This window comes from Varanus komodoensis, unplaced genomic scaffold, assembly GCF_004798865.1.
Source record: "Varanus komodoensis strain SLA01 unplaced genomic scaffold, ASM479886v1 scaffold7_1, whole genome shotgun sequence".
NCBI lineage: Eukaryota > Metazoa > Chordata > Lepidosauria > Squamata > Varanidae > Varanus > Varanus komodoensis.
Genome location: NW_025336479.1, coordinates 10563040 through 10576846, shown reverse-complemented (window position 1 = coordinate 10576846; position 13807 = coordinate 10563040). Strand labels below are relative to the sequence as shown.

At 40.6% G+C, this 13807-nt stretch overlaps 1 protein-coding gene across 7 annotated transcripts in view; it reads right to left on the bottom strand.

Moving 5' to 3' along the window:
• Positions 1-5338, bottom strand: part of WIZ (WIZ zinc finger) — a 73667-nt gene extending 68329 nt beyond the window's left edge. For 4 of the 7 annotated variants that reach the window (XM_044453622.1, XM_044453623.1, XM_044453624.1 and 1 more), the window contains exon 1: positions 5019-5230. The gene's annotated coding sequence lies outside the window, so the exon portion shown is untranslated. The other 3 variants (XM_044453618.1, XM_044453621.1, XM_044453620.1) reach the window with 2 other exon arrangements.
• Positions 5339-13807: the final 8469 nt, after the last annotated feature.

Sequence of the window (13807 nt, the reverse complement as noted above, 5' to 3'; positions counted from 1 at the left end):
TAAGGCAGTGAGAGACAAGGATCTCAAACAGAAGTGAGGAATAAAACACTTGCAGAATACTTTCAACAAATATTTTCCCCTACTGTCTGTGACTGACTCAAGTTAAGCAGAAAGAGACCATTGGTAGATTCCAGATTAGCTTCCTGAAGGCAGAATCCTATGCATGGCTGGCTGGGGAATACTGGGAGCTGGAGGACTTATTTCTGCCTCATGCACACAGGACTGCATTCTGACATTATCTTCAGAGCCTTGGCTTCTGCAATGATTTCCACAAAGCAAAGTTGTTGTTTGTTTTAAGACCATTCTCCTTTCTAGGCTCTCTTCCACTGGCACCACAACTAAGCCCATACTTACAGAAATATTCCCCACATATTTAATATGCTATTATTGTGGATGTTAAAAATAAAAAAACCATCCCAATAATCCTGCTTGCATGGTCACTGAGTAGAAGCATTGCTGCATTTGGGCTCAGATGCTCATGTGTTTGATAAACTGACAGACCTATTGTAAAAATGAATAGGTCAGAGGACTTCAGAGCATATTAATAACTCCATAATCAAAGACTCGTGCAACCACAGACCTACAAATACCCAACTCCCAGTTAATCAATATCTGCCTGAATATGCAAGCAACCTGAAATAGTTGTTCAACATTTAATAAAACACACCTTTTCTTCAGAGGAAGTTAATTACTGGGTTCAGTGCCAAATGCACACACATAGTTATCGGCATTCAACAATCAGTTAATGGATTACATTCATTTTAGAGGTAACATATGATGGAGAAATCAGTCAATCAACAATTACATGGTCAAGGGACATTAGCAGGCTCATGAGGAATCTACTTTGCCACTCAGCAACAAAATCTGCAGCTCACCAGAGGTCAGTATCATCCTTGAATGAGCAATCAAATAAAAACCTGTGCTTCTGCCTGTCCCACTGTATCATTTGTTTTAAAAAAATCTACATCACACATCAAATTTAAAAAAGAGACTCTTGAAACAATTAAACCCAACATATATTAAAACCAGTGGCAATTCAGGCAATGATAAAAACCATTCAAGAGAAATAACATAGGCTTTAGGATAATTTCTTTGTGGAGAGAACTCCACAAACAGGGTGTCACAACTAAGAGCACCCTCTCTCCGGTGCCTTGTAGCTCCTCTCAGATGGTGGGAAGTATCCTAAGGGGGGCTTCAAAGTAGATGTGAATATACCAGCAGGTTGATGTGGGGGAACGCATTTCCTCAGCTTAAGGGTCCTACAACTCTAAAACTTTTAACACTCATGTTGAGATCTTTTGTCAGCTTGTCTGCCTCTTTATTGGAAATGTGTAAATCTGATACAACAAAAGATCAGTTAGATTTGTCAGCTCTGTATGACAGAGGTCCCCAACCTTTTTGTGGACACACTTGGGAATGTGAGAAATTGTTGCAGGATACTACCACAAAATGCTTTAATTAACTAATCATCACTTTGCAACCCACCTGTAATGTCTATGGCTCTTAGCTATGTCTGTTCAAGTAAAAACTTTTGTTGCCTGTTGCTGCAGTCTATTGGATACTGCAACATCTCTTTAATAAGGGGCTGCTTAATTCAATGAATTGCTCACAATCCAGTACACCTAATGCCCATCTTAAACATATGTTTTGGTGATGTCCAGTACCTGCTTCTTTTTGCAGTTGGGTATTACAGATAAATTTCATACTGGAACGATTTTCAATATTCAAAAATTATTATTTACCTGTTTCATAGAAATTAATAAACAACCAGCATAAATGTCCTCACCCTTTTGACAGTGAAAATACTGATATTACAAGATTGTAGGGATAAACATTCACCTAATGTAATGTAATGGACTAAGGGCCTTGCTATACTTTTGATAAAGGAATGTGTAGCATAAAAAAGCCAGTTTCAAACAGAGAACTGTTTGCATGTTTTGTCTGCTTTTGTTGAAGCCTATGTATACTTGCTAGAAGTTGTATGCAGGCATACAAATCCGTGTATGTATATTTAAAAATTAAAATACTTATTTTTTAAAAATACATATTTTGAATGCACACAAACATTATGCTGGGGTACCCTTTACAGCTAGCAATGGGGGTGCCTACAGACCCCACACTGGGAAGCCCTGTTGTATGCCATAGGTAGAGTTTCCACCACTTAATTAAGCCTAAAGCTTTAACTAGCACAAGGGCAAAGAATTACCTGCCTCTAAAGCAAGGCATATTTAGGTCTCTAAAATAACTTTTGAAGATAGCTCCACTGGGAATCTAGGTTCCATTACAGCAAATCTTTCCAATAAGATGAGCCATAAAGTGTCAGGGACAGAGTTTTTATTCCTTTAGTAGGAAAACCCTTTAGTTTTTATTCTGTTAGTTAGGCAAGCCCTTATACTGGCCTTATATAACCGATTGCTCTCTAGATGTTTTGAACTACAGCTCCCAAAATTCCTGATGACTGGCTAGTGCTTGGTTGGGGCTGATGGGAATTGAAGTGCTAAGCATCTGGAAGGCACCAGCACAGGTAATTCTGCTTCATTCTGTGTCTGTTTAATTTATTGGGTAAACATCATATATTTGATGTATTAATTGATCAAGTAAACCAATTAAGAAACATTTGTTTAAGACTGATCAGATAAGTGGCCTTTAGTCTGCAAAAATGTATGCCATGATTAATCTATTAATCATAAAGTGTGACACTTTATTAATCATAAAGTATACATTTGCTGCATCAAACAAACACAATTATACCCCAAAAACTCGTCTAAAATCTAAATCCATGTAATTTACTTAGTGTGATGTACTTATATACTTTAAGGTATCAACAGTTTCTCTTTTGAATCCTGCATTTTGAAAATTTGCCCAAAGTCCAGTAGCCTTTCATGAGGCCTTCACAGAAATAAAAAAAGAAGGCCAAGACTTGGAAGGGCAGCAGTGAAGGAACTAGAACTAGAAAAGATAATCAAATATAAGGATGTTTCACTAGAGATGAAGGCCAGGATCAACTCACACCATTATATTCCCAATTACTGTGTGAAAGCTAGACAGTGAAGACAGCCGACATGAAGAAAAAACATCACGCTGGAAGAGAGTGTTGCAAATACCCAGGCCCGGCAGAAATATGAACAAGTGGGTCCCAGATCAAATCAAGGTAGAGCTTTCCCTAGAAGCAAAAATGACAAAAACTGTCATACTTTGGACACATCACGAGGAGGCAAGACTCCCTGGTGAAGACAATCATACTAGGGCAAGTTGAAAGCAGAAGAAGAAAAGGAAGACCAAATGCGAGATGGTTTGACTCCACAAAGGAAGCCACAACCTTGAATTTAGAACAGTTAAGCAGGGATGTAATGGACAGGATGTGCTGGAAGGCTTTCATTCATAGTGTCACCATAAGCTGGGGATGGCTTGATAGCATATAACAAGAATTCTTTGCTGCAATAATTATAGAAGCTTCATCTTACTGCTTCCTAAATGTAGAAGCAGAGAAAACAGAGAAAGATTTCCAAGGTGCACACATGGTCTTTTCCTAATTCCATTATCACTGGTGCCTAAAATCACTAATACTCCCTCCCTTTTGTGCTCAAAAACAAGGCCTCATTTTGCCATTCTGCTATCCCATAATTAAACACACCTTTAACCCATGCTCCACATCAGTAACCTTCCAAAAAGCACATTGGGTACTATCTGTTCTATTACACCTTTACCATCCTAACAAGATCTTTTCTAACAGCAGCAGCTCAGATCTGCAAATCTGCCACAAATGTTCACTTAACACTGGCAGGTATTGTGAAAATGGATGCTGCATAAAAGTTTGAACAGAAAAGAACAGATAGTGTTTTCCTTCAGATTAACTCCAAACTATTTTGGCCCCATAGCTGCTGTCAAGAATTCTATAGTATAGCATTGCAATGCCATTGCCCAAGGATTTTACAAGTTGATCCTAACAAAGTTTATGCATAAGAAAGTCCAATTAATTCTGAATGGAGTTTCTTCCCTGTAAGAAGATTTAGGTTTATTGTCTTAAACATTGTGCCAACAAACTCTTTGATTAGCTGTACCAGCAAGTTCCTGGCATATTGCTTGAACTAAAGCAGCCCCCATGCCCCACAAAATGAACTAGCAGTATCAATGAGAGGAAATTGACAGCACAATTTTATAGTGTCTACTAAAGAACACATCCTAATCAAGTTCAATGGGACTTACTCCCAAGAAAGTGGGTACAGAACTACAGCCTTAAGGTGGGGGGGGGGGAGTTGCATAAAGCAGATCTAGCAAGGACGAGTCACATCCGCCTTGGGATAACTGAATATATCCTTTCTCACATGAATATCATGGAAACACCTAGGAGCTCTGCTAAAAAAGGGGGCTTGGGGGCACTTTACATGTATGCCCCCAAACTCTCATTGTGTCAGTCAAGCCATAAGCAGACTGTGTCATCCACCTTGATACTCTTTTGCTCTGCCCCAAAGAAGCACCTCCCTACCCCCTTGCTGAAGGACTTCCAGCTCTCCACAGCAATCCACTCCCCACCCTAAGGATCTTCCGTTCCCTCCTTCACAAGCGTCCCCCTCAGTTTGATCGCCGAACGCCTCGTCCAGGTGCCCATCGCTCCATGAGCACTCCTGACCTGCTCGCCGCTCCAAAGCCCCTTGAAGGGGGCAGCCCACCTCCCTCTGCACCTGCCCTGCTTCAGGTGCGCTACCAGCCACCTGCAACACCTTTTATGTGCTTCGTCCGACCTTTCGCGAGACCTGTCACCTGCCCCGTTCGGATGCACCACCAGGGCTCCCCACTTACCCCCCTTACTCCGCTTCACCGGGAAAAGGAGCCGGACGCACCACCCGCCCGTGGCCTACCTGTCACTTACCTCCTTGACAGCAAGGCTCGTTTCACGGGCACCCTCCCGCCTCCCTGTCACTTGTCCCCCTTCTAGGCACCGCCTCCTCGTCCCCTCCTGGCTCCATCCCCTCCGGTCAGGTCCCTCTTCCCGGCTCCGCTCCTCGGGGTGCACTCACCATCCTGAGCTCGCTGCCGCCACTGCCGCCGCCCCCCTTGAGTGCTCAGGGCTGGGCCGGCTCGTTTGCTCCCCTCGAGCAGCCTTGCTGCGCCCTCCTCTCCTGTCTCCCGCCCGGCCCCGGCCTCTTCGGCAGCAGCAGTCGAGGCCGCCGCGCCGGGGACATGGCTCCTTTAAATCCCCCCCTTTCCTCCGCTCCGTCCCACAAACTCCCTCCTTCTCTCCCTACCCGGCCAGCCCAGCTGCCGGCGCCTATCCGACATCTATCCCTCCCTTCTTCCTTGGAGTCGCAATCAGAGAGCGTCTCTAGCAACGCGACGGCCACAGCGCCATGTTAGGAGAGGCAAAGCGAGCCTCCACTACCCCTCGCTTGCCGATGACGTCACGGGCCAAGGCAACGGCCTGCGCTGGGAACGAAGCGCGCGGTCCGGGGCAGAACTGATGCAAGAGGCCAGCCGTCGGTACGCTCCACGTGGTGGCCACCTGTCCCCGGAAAAGAAAATTGGGGCGGGGCAGCAGACGGCCATCAGGAGGGAGGAGGAAATGGCAGAAATGTGTTGGCGCTTCCTTCCTGGAGGCAAGAGTCTGGTCGAAGTTTTGGAGTGAGGGAAACCTGGAGTCCGAGAGATTGTTGCTAATTTCACTAGTCACCTACTCTTGTCCGACGGTGTTTTTTTCGCCCTGATCTTTCACGCCTGTCGAGAACGGAAAACACCCCCTATTGGAGAGTACAAATTGCTGCCTGAATGCCCCCACACTAGGTGGGCGGGATGGGGAAATTCATATAAGTTCTTTAGCATTTCATGAGTAGGATTCGGGTGGGAAACAAACTTCAGAGGAAGTCACCCACGCAAGCACCTGCAACCTGCGGTGAGATTCACGAACCACTGCAATCACACAAAAAATTGCTTTTGCCTGACCCCCCCCCAAAAAAAACCCCCAACAACCGGAAATCAGACAGGACATGTTAGCTTGTTCTACAAATAATAACCAATAATACTGATACTGAAAGAATATATTGTTCTCTGGGGCCAAAGGAATAGAAAGTTTTTCTTCTAAGCTGTAGAATTACCCCTTCTGGGTTTGATTTTGCTTATCTTTCAAATAATCCTACTTACATGAAATGGAATAACAAACAGGTTTATGCAGCCCAATTCTGTGTGTGGTGATACAGAAGTAAGTCTCATTCAGCTCAGTGAGTTTTACCTCCAAGTATGTGTGCACAGAACTTGTTAAATGCAGTCTTCTCCTACTTAGAGGACCCTATGAAAGAGTGTCCTCCAAAATGTCCTGTCCTTCATAGCCCTGCTCAGCTCTTGTACACTCAGTGCTGTGGCTTCCTGTATGGAACTGATGGATCTCATATTTGGTCTTCCTCTTTTTCTTCTGCCTTCTACTTTGCCTAGCATGATTGTCTTCTTCACTGGAACTTGCTTTCCTGTGATGTGCTCAAAGTATAACAGCTTAAGTTTAGTCGTTTTTGCTTCCAGGGAAAGTTCTGGCTTGATTTGATCTGGGACCCACTTGTCTTTCCATCAGTATAGAATATTTGCAAACGCTTCCAGCACCATGTTGCAAAGACATCAATATTCTTTCTTCAGCTTTCTTCACTGTCCATGATTCATACCCATAAATAGTAAACAGAAGTGGATGATCTTGGCCTTGGTCTCCAGTGACATATCCTTTTACCTCATAATCTTTTCTAGTTCCTTCATTGTTGCCCTTGCAAGTCTCAGTCTTCTGATTTCTTGACTGCAGTCTTGCATTGATAACTAAGCCAAGGTATGCAAGATTTTTCAATTTCAGTTTCTTAATTGTTGGCAGTAAATTTGTGTAATTTCTCTGTAATCATTATTTTCTTAATGTTCTGCTGCAATCCCGCTTTTGTACTTTCACTTTCAACAGGAACAATTTTGATTCATTGCTGCTTTCTGCCAGTAAGATGGTATCATCCCACATATCTTCTGCTAATTTTCATTCCATCCTCTGATGCTCATACAACTTTCCTCATGATACATTATGTGTAGAGACAGAACAAATGAGATAAAATACACCCTTGCCCAATGCCTTTGCCTATGCAAAAACCTTTTTTCTTTCTGTACTCTGTCCTAGCAGTAGTTTCTTATCCACAATACAAGTTACATATCAAGACAATCATGCATTGAGGCACACCCATATCTTTCAAGACCATACATAGCTTCTCACGATCCACAGAGTTCAAGGCTTTGCTGTAGTTATGAAAAATTTTTTGGTTCTTCTGAAATTTTTTGGTTCACTCCAGTAGCCTGCATGGATTTACAATACAATGTCAAGTGCCTCTTCCTTGATTATCAAGCATTTCTTGCTCCATACAAGATAAATTTCTTTGTAGCAACACCTTGAGCATCATTTTGTTTGTATGGAAGATTAGTACTGATGCTGCACTGTTTAGCATCTTGTTTGTTGGGCATTGGATCATATATTGAATGTTTCCAGCCAGTGGGCTATAGAATAACTTTATTATTAAAGAACCAAAAAACAACCCAATCACATGGCAACCATCCAACTCAAGAGACTGATTTGCCTAATAAAATCACCAAGGTATGTTCCCATAGATAGACTCTCTCCTGTAGAATTATCCAACATCTAGGGTTTTCCAGATACATAGTTTATGACTTCTCTCTTCCATTCCACTCCAATAAGAGCACAATTTTATTCATGATTAGACATAGAAAGGTCCTACAGCTCCCAGCATGCCCAAGTTTACATGACAAGATGGGACATACTGGGACTTGTAAGACTTGTCTCTAAACTGCACTGGATTGTGCCCTAAAATCCCAGTAGAGTCTGAGGCTACAATCTTGTGCCCACTCAACCCTGCTGGACATGGCTGAACTTACTCCTGAATACACATACATAGTTTTGTGCTACTAATGTTCCAAAAGAATAGAAAATTCATTAATTGCTACTTGGAAGTAAAATAGTATGTGAACTGACTCAGTATAAGGCAATCAATGACTTTGCAGAAATAATTTGGGGGAGGGAAAGGACTGTTAATTATAACTATGTGTCACAGGCCTGACTGCACTCTTAATCACTGACAATTCACCTCAGACTGTTACATACTCAAGCAACAGGGAACACCTTTGTTTGTATGGGTGGTTTATTCTTTACAATGTATTACAGAGTTAATAATGAATCTGTACCAGTTGATTTTAGGTTGCCTTTTAGGAACAATACAGTAAGGCTGTAGAATACTTTTCCTCAGCCTTCCAGATATTTTGGACTTCAGCTGCCATCATCCCCAGCTGATATAGCCAATGGTCATGAATTCAGGGAACTGTAACTCAAACTATAACAGCGTCACATTGAGGAAGGCTGTTCTAGATAGAAACACATTAAAGCAGGAAATCACACACAGACACAATTGCACATATAACAATACTATATATATAAAATGTTTTCTGTTTCCAGACAATGTGAAGGTCCAGAACTATCTCGAAACAAGGGTTTGTAGTTACCGGGCAAAGCAGTTTATTTTCATGAGAATAAAGGAAATACACGAATAAAGGAAATTCTATAGTAGGTAGAAGGTAAATATTCATAATCAGAAAAAAATAATTCATAATTATATATACAAAAGCAACTGGCACAGGACCCAGCTAAAGTTAGTTGTGATGAACTGAAATTCAATGCAATTAAATTGCTCCATTATTTTTAGGTGGGTTTGTATCACTGCTTAGCTGGATTGGAGCCAATATATCTGATAGAAATACACTGGTTCAATTTTAAGAAATATAACTAGATTTAAAATACTTGTATTTAGATTATATCTTAACCAAGCAGGGTTTGCAAAATGTATTTTTTTGAAGAAATTAATGCATGGAGAGGAAGCCATCAGTGACAGCCTGCTTCAGTAAGGAAGGTCATCCTGTAAAGTCTCTACAGATCAATGAATAGCACAATTCTTGCCTTATGGTAAAAAAATGGGCATGACTCTGCTTGTTTCCATTTAAGGAATCTACAAGTACAACCTTAATTTTACGTGATGTTCTGCTGCTAGTACGTGTTGACCCACATTTCAATAGCTTTTTTTGGGGTGGGGGTTAGTTTGTTGAAATTAAATCTTTTACACCAAAATATAAAGCAGTAGTTTCTAAGATTTGTAAACTGTAGAACTGTTTGTGTCATTTATTTGATGAATACAACAAGCTGTATAAAATTACTTGTATTGGTGACCTTCGAACAAATAAATGCTGTTTTATAATTCCATTATACTGATACCTGAGACACACATTTGCTTGTTTTGTGGGGAGAACTTTAAAAATGATTTTGATAAACTATGATAAAACTGATGTTTCATCATTAAGCAACTATTTCCTTATAATATTCAATAGCCTTAATTCAAAATTGGATGAACTTGCAGCTGAAAACATCCTACTATTAAGAGCAAGTACACCCCTGCATTTTGGGTGTGGTGGATGCCACATACATGATACGTTAATACTGATTCAAAGACAAGTCTTCCCCTAAAACAAGAACTGAGATACAGTTTTTCTATGCAAGAAAGGGATGTGATTTTAAACTGCCACTTGTGTACTGTATAGATCCTGGAGCCATGTCACAGTTACTGTTTCTCAGCAATTACCCGATATGTATGGCTCCCTACAGTTCATTAGCATCTATGTCTGATGGCCAGGTTGATCAAATGAGCTTCTTGCAGGACAGCTCTTATATGGACTAACCTAGTCTATTTGTATAGTGCAAGTAGTGTTATCTCTGGTTGTTTTGTGGCTTAAATCCAAAGCTGCAAATAGGAATTTGGCCTTCTTCTTCACTCATCATATAAAATCTTACAGGCTTATGAAAATTGTTCACCAGAAATTGTTGTACGAAAGAGAATTTTCTTTAATCACTGGAGTAATTGTTCTTTAATCATTGTAAGTAGATAAACTACAGTTAGTAATTTCCGGTGAGAAAACTGTAGGTTCAAGCATGGATGCAGAATTATACTACAAAAACATTTAATGAATTTGCTGAAAATAGTAGGGATGGTTTCCTTTTCTCCAACATAAAATACTTTTGAATCTTAATCATAAATTTGTAGTGAATAAGGAAATTGCACTTAACTGTCAGGAAGTTTAAAAATCGACCTTTTTGAGATATATGATTGTGTTTGAAAGATTTAATCAACTAATCAATTGATTAACTAATTCAAAGTCAGATAGTTAATTGGTTAAGGCTTCTGCCCTCTACCACATACCTGAGAGTAAACACAATTGAACTCTATTAGACATTTATTTGAATTAGACATGCATAACTTTGCACTGTGCAATTTCTCAATTGGTTGTGAACAGGCTTAATGACAGGTAGGCTTGTTTTTGTATTTAAAAAAATGGTTAACCAGGTAGCAATACTTTGAACTTATACTGATCTCTTATTTTAATTAAAAATAATAAGCTGGAGTATGTTCTGTATTTAGATTTGAGTTTCTAAGTATGTAATCATATGCATGTTTAGACAGAAGAAAGTCTGACGGGAATGTTGGCAATTGTAAGACTTTTTCTCTGTCTGAACATGCATTGGATTGTGCCCTTATTTTTTTATTCTGAATCTGGGACAGGGACCTGCTCATTTTATTCATGCATAGCACCTAGAATATTTTAAATGCTAATATAAATAAAACATTATCATGATATAAGAACTTTTGGATGAAAGTTATTCAAGCTTGGAACATTACTTTTGAATTTGTTAATTATTTTTCAAAAATTATCCTTTGCCACCACTGTTTAATACTTCTTCAGATACATTGCAATAAAAATGCATACAGTATTGTGGACCACCATTAAGTGGTGGAATTTTGAGAACATGTTGTAGGTGTTCTCACAAAATGGATGCTATGAGAGAGGGTTGCTTATTCACAAAATGGCTGCCATGGTGACTGTGGATAGTCACAGAACTCCAATTCCTAGAAAGTAACCTGGTGAAACAAAAAGAAAAGTAATTTGCCTAAGAATTTGAATATAAGTCGGGTAGGAACTTTAAAACACATAACCGTTATTTTGAACCCACAGTTTTCTTCTGTAAAATCCATTTCAGAGATGCCAAACTGATGAGACAAGTAACTTCATGAAGAAAAAAGAGTACAAGACTGTGATAGGGTCTAAGCCCCAAATACCAAATTGAGTACTTGCCCCACACAACAAAATACCTCATCTCAAAGAAGACAAACTAGTGATATTCAAAGAGGCATGTAAACACACAGAAGCAAAAAAATCCCCTCGCTGCTTCCCACAAAAGCCAGGCAAAACAGACCCAAAACCACAGGCAAAACACACCACATGAAAAAAAGCCACAGGCAAGCTAATTGACGCAAGCACACACAGTACAAGCAAAACACAACCACCCTGCTAGTTCTCCTAAATGCTTTCTGCAGTCTCCACCAGCCCCCAAAGTCATCATCTAGCACGTCCATCTTACCTTTCTCTTTTTTCCTGGGTGAGTGTGAAACACTTCTGAAAAAAGAATTAGGCTGCACTCACTATTTGTACTTTTTCAGAATGCATGTGTGATCCATGTGGGACCCTGAGGCATTACTAGAAATAGAGACTACTGCTTTGCAACATGCCAGTTGCAAAAGAAACTCTTTTTTAAAAATCTGGAGTGGGAGGGAGCCTTGGGGGCACCAAAGAGAGGATAGGATGTACTTTTGCACTTCACTTGCACACCTAAGTGTTAGGGAAAAGTGCAAAAAAATGCACTACCCTGAAAAATGTTAGAAGAACAACAAAAACAACAACAAACTGAAGGAAAAGCTGAGGATCTTGCCACAATGGGTGTATAAAGCAGACCACCCCCTTTTTCCCCCACAGGTAACAGGCTGGACCTCATCATAATAAATGTATTAGTCCTTAAAATTATTTGTTGTTCTTGCTGCAGCAGAGCAAGATTGTAGTCCCTGTACTTTATTATTGGCAGACACACTGAACCCAAAGGAGGTTTTTTTTTTTCCCTGAGTAGGATTGTACTGCTTTGAAACAGTTACCCTTCTGGAAAGTGGCTCAAATACTGGTTCAGGTTTATGCCTCTCCAAAATCTTCTGCAGCAAAAAATTATTTGAAGCACTTGTAACACTGGTAAGTTCTATGAGGCTATTTGCTTATTAATGAACATTGCAACATAACTTTATATAACAAAACAGCATGAACAATTATAACAACAGACTACAACCTGTGCATCCCAAAACCCTGGCAACAGCATCAATACAAAAACTGGCTATAGAGCTGCAAAGTTCAAGTGTCCTTTTGAATCCAACTCAAACTAAAGAATCCAAATGTCCTCTTCAACTGGTCAGAACACTGAAGAGTCAGCTGCATGCACAGAATCTTCAAAACCCTGGAATAAAATGCCAATTCACTTGTATATACATGAACTCATTAGGTGGATTCACCCCTCTGACACAAACATTAGGAATTATACCTAGACCAAGTTGACAAGGGCCTTAGTGGCAACCACACCTCCTTTCTCTTCAGCTTTCCTCCTCTTTTTGATACAAATTTCTCACAGCTCTGCTCTTTCTTAGTCCCACCTCTTTGGGCTGTACCAGTATTTCATAGGAGCTACATACTAACAACTTACATTTGTTTAATCTATCTGACAGTTTATGCTAGAATCCCTACTAGTATTTGCATGTCATGCCAACCCTCTCTGGCAATAAGCCATGATGGGTTGGCTGTTGGCCAAGCAACTCATGGTATGTTTGACCAATTATCAAGTTCATTGTGGGTTGCTGGCTCCCTTCATTCCTCCCCTTCCCTCTTGGTCCTCCTGTGGGTATCCCAAGTGATACTATGGCAGGACCAACTTATTTCCCTCCTCTCCACCGCAATGGCAAGCTGTTTTTAGCTGGCTGTGGCCCTCTTGCACTCGATCCCATTTTTCCTGAAGACTGTGAAACCTAGCTTGGCAGCTGGCTTTGACAATCTCTGTTTTGACAGGTCTACATAGTGCCTGGGCAGCACTGTCAGTTGCTTGTAGCTAATTTAACAAAAACTGTGCACAAAATGTTCACATGTAGATTTGTTCTTTTTATTTATTTTGGCCACAGTTATGCAACTGTGGAGGTTTTCAGCTGCATGAGTTCAGGAACTTGAATCCCCAGTTGCAGCCATGTTCTGGAGGTTACCTGCTGCCAAAGTGCAGCAGGTGCCCACCCTGGATATTACTCCAAAGAGGTTTTGGCTGCTCTTGGCAGCTGTGAAAGGGCAAGAAGTTATGTGTTTTATACTTTCATAGTGGCAAAATCATTAACTTTTTTTCTTTCAGTTGCTCTAATTGTCCTCAAGTTAGTGCACCTTTTGTACTTTCCCCCAACACTCTAGGTCAGCTTTCTACAACGTGGTGACCTCCAGAAACATTTGGACCGCAACTCCCAGAATTCCAATCCAGCAGGCCCATTAACTGGGAATGTATGTGTTGTTCTCCGAAAGTGTGTGCAAGGGACAAAGTTAGGGAAGTCTGCTCTAGATGCTTGGGAAAGTGCAAAAATACACCTCATTTCATTTTTTCTTCAGAACAGTAAAACTCTGGTAAAACACTGGATCCCAAAAGGTGTGTTGATAGTGCAATGGGTGGTTTTTAGCTAGGACATATTGCTGTATATACACATTGTAGGTAGAACAATCTGAAGATCAGACTGGGGTGTCTGGGTGGCTCATTATCCTCATCATGTCATGTCATGTGAACTCAGTAGGTTTTTCCCAAAATAAGTGGTACCTATATGTCCTGTGACTATGGACTTCTGCCATAGGA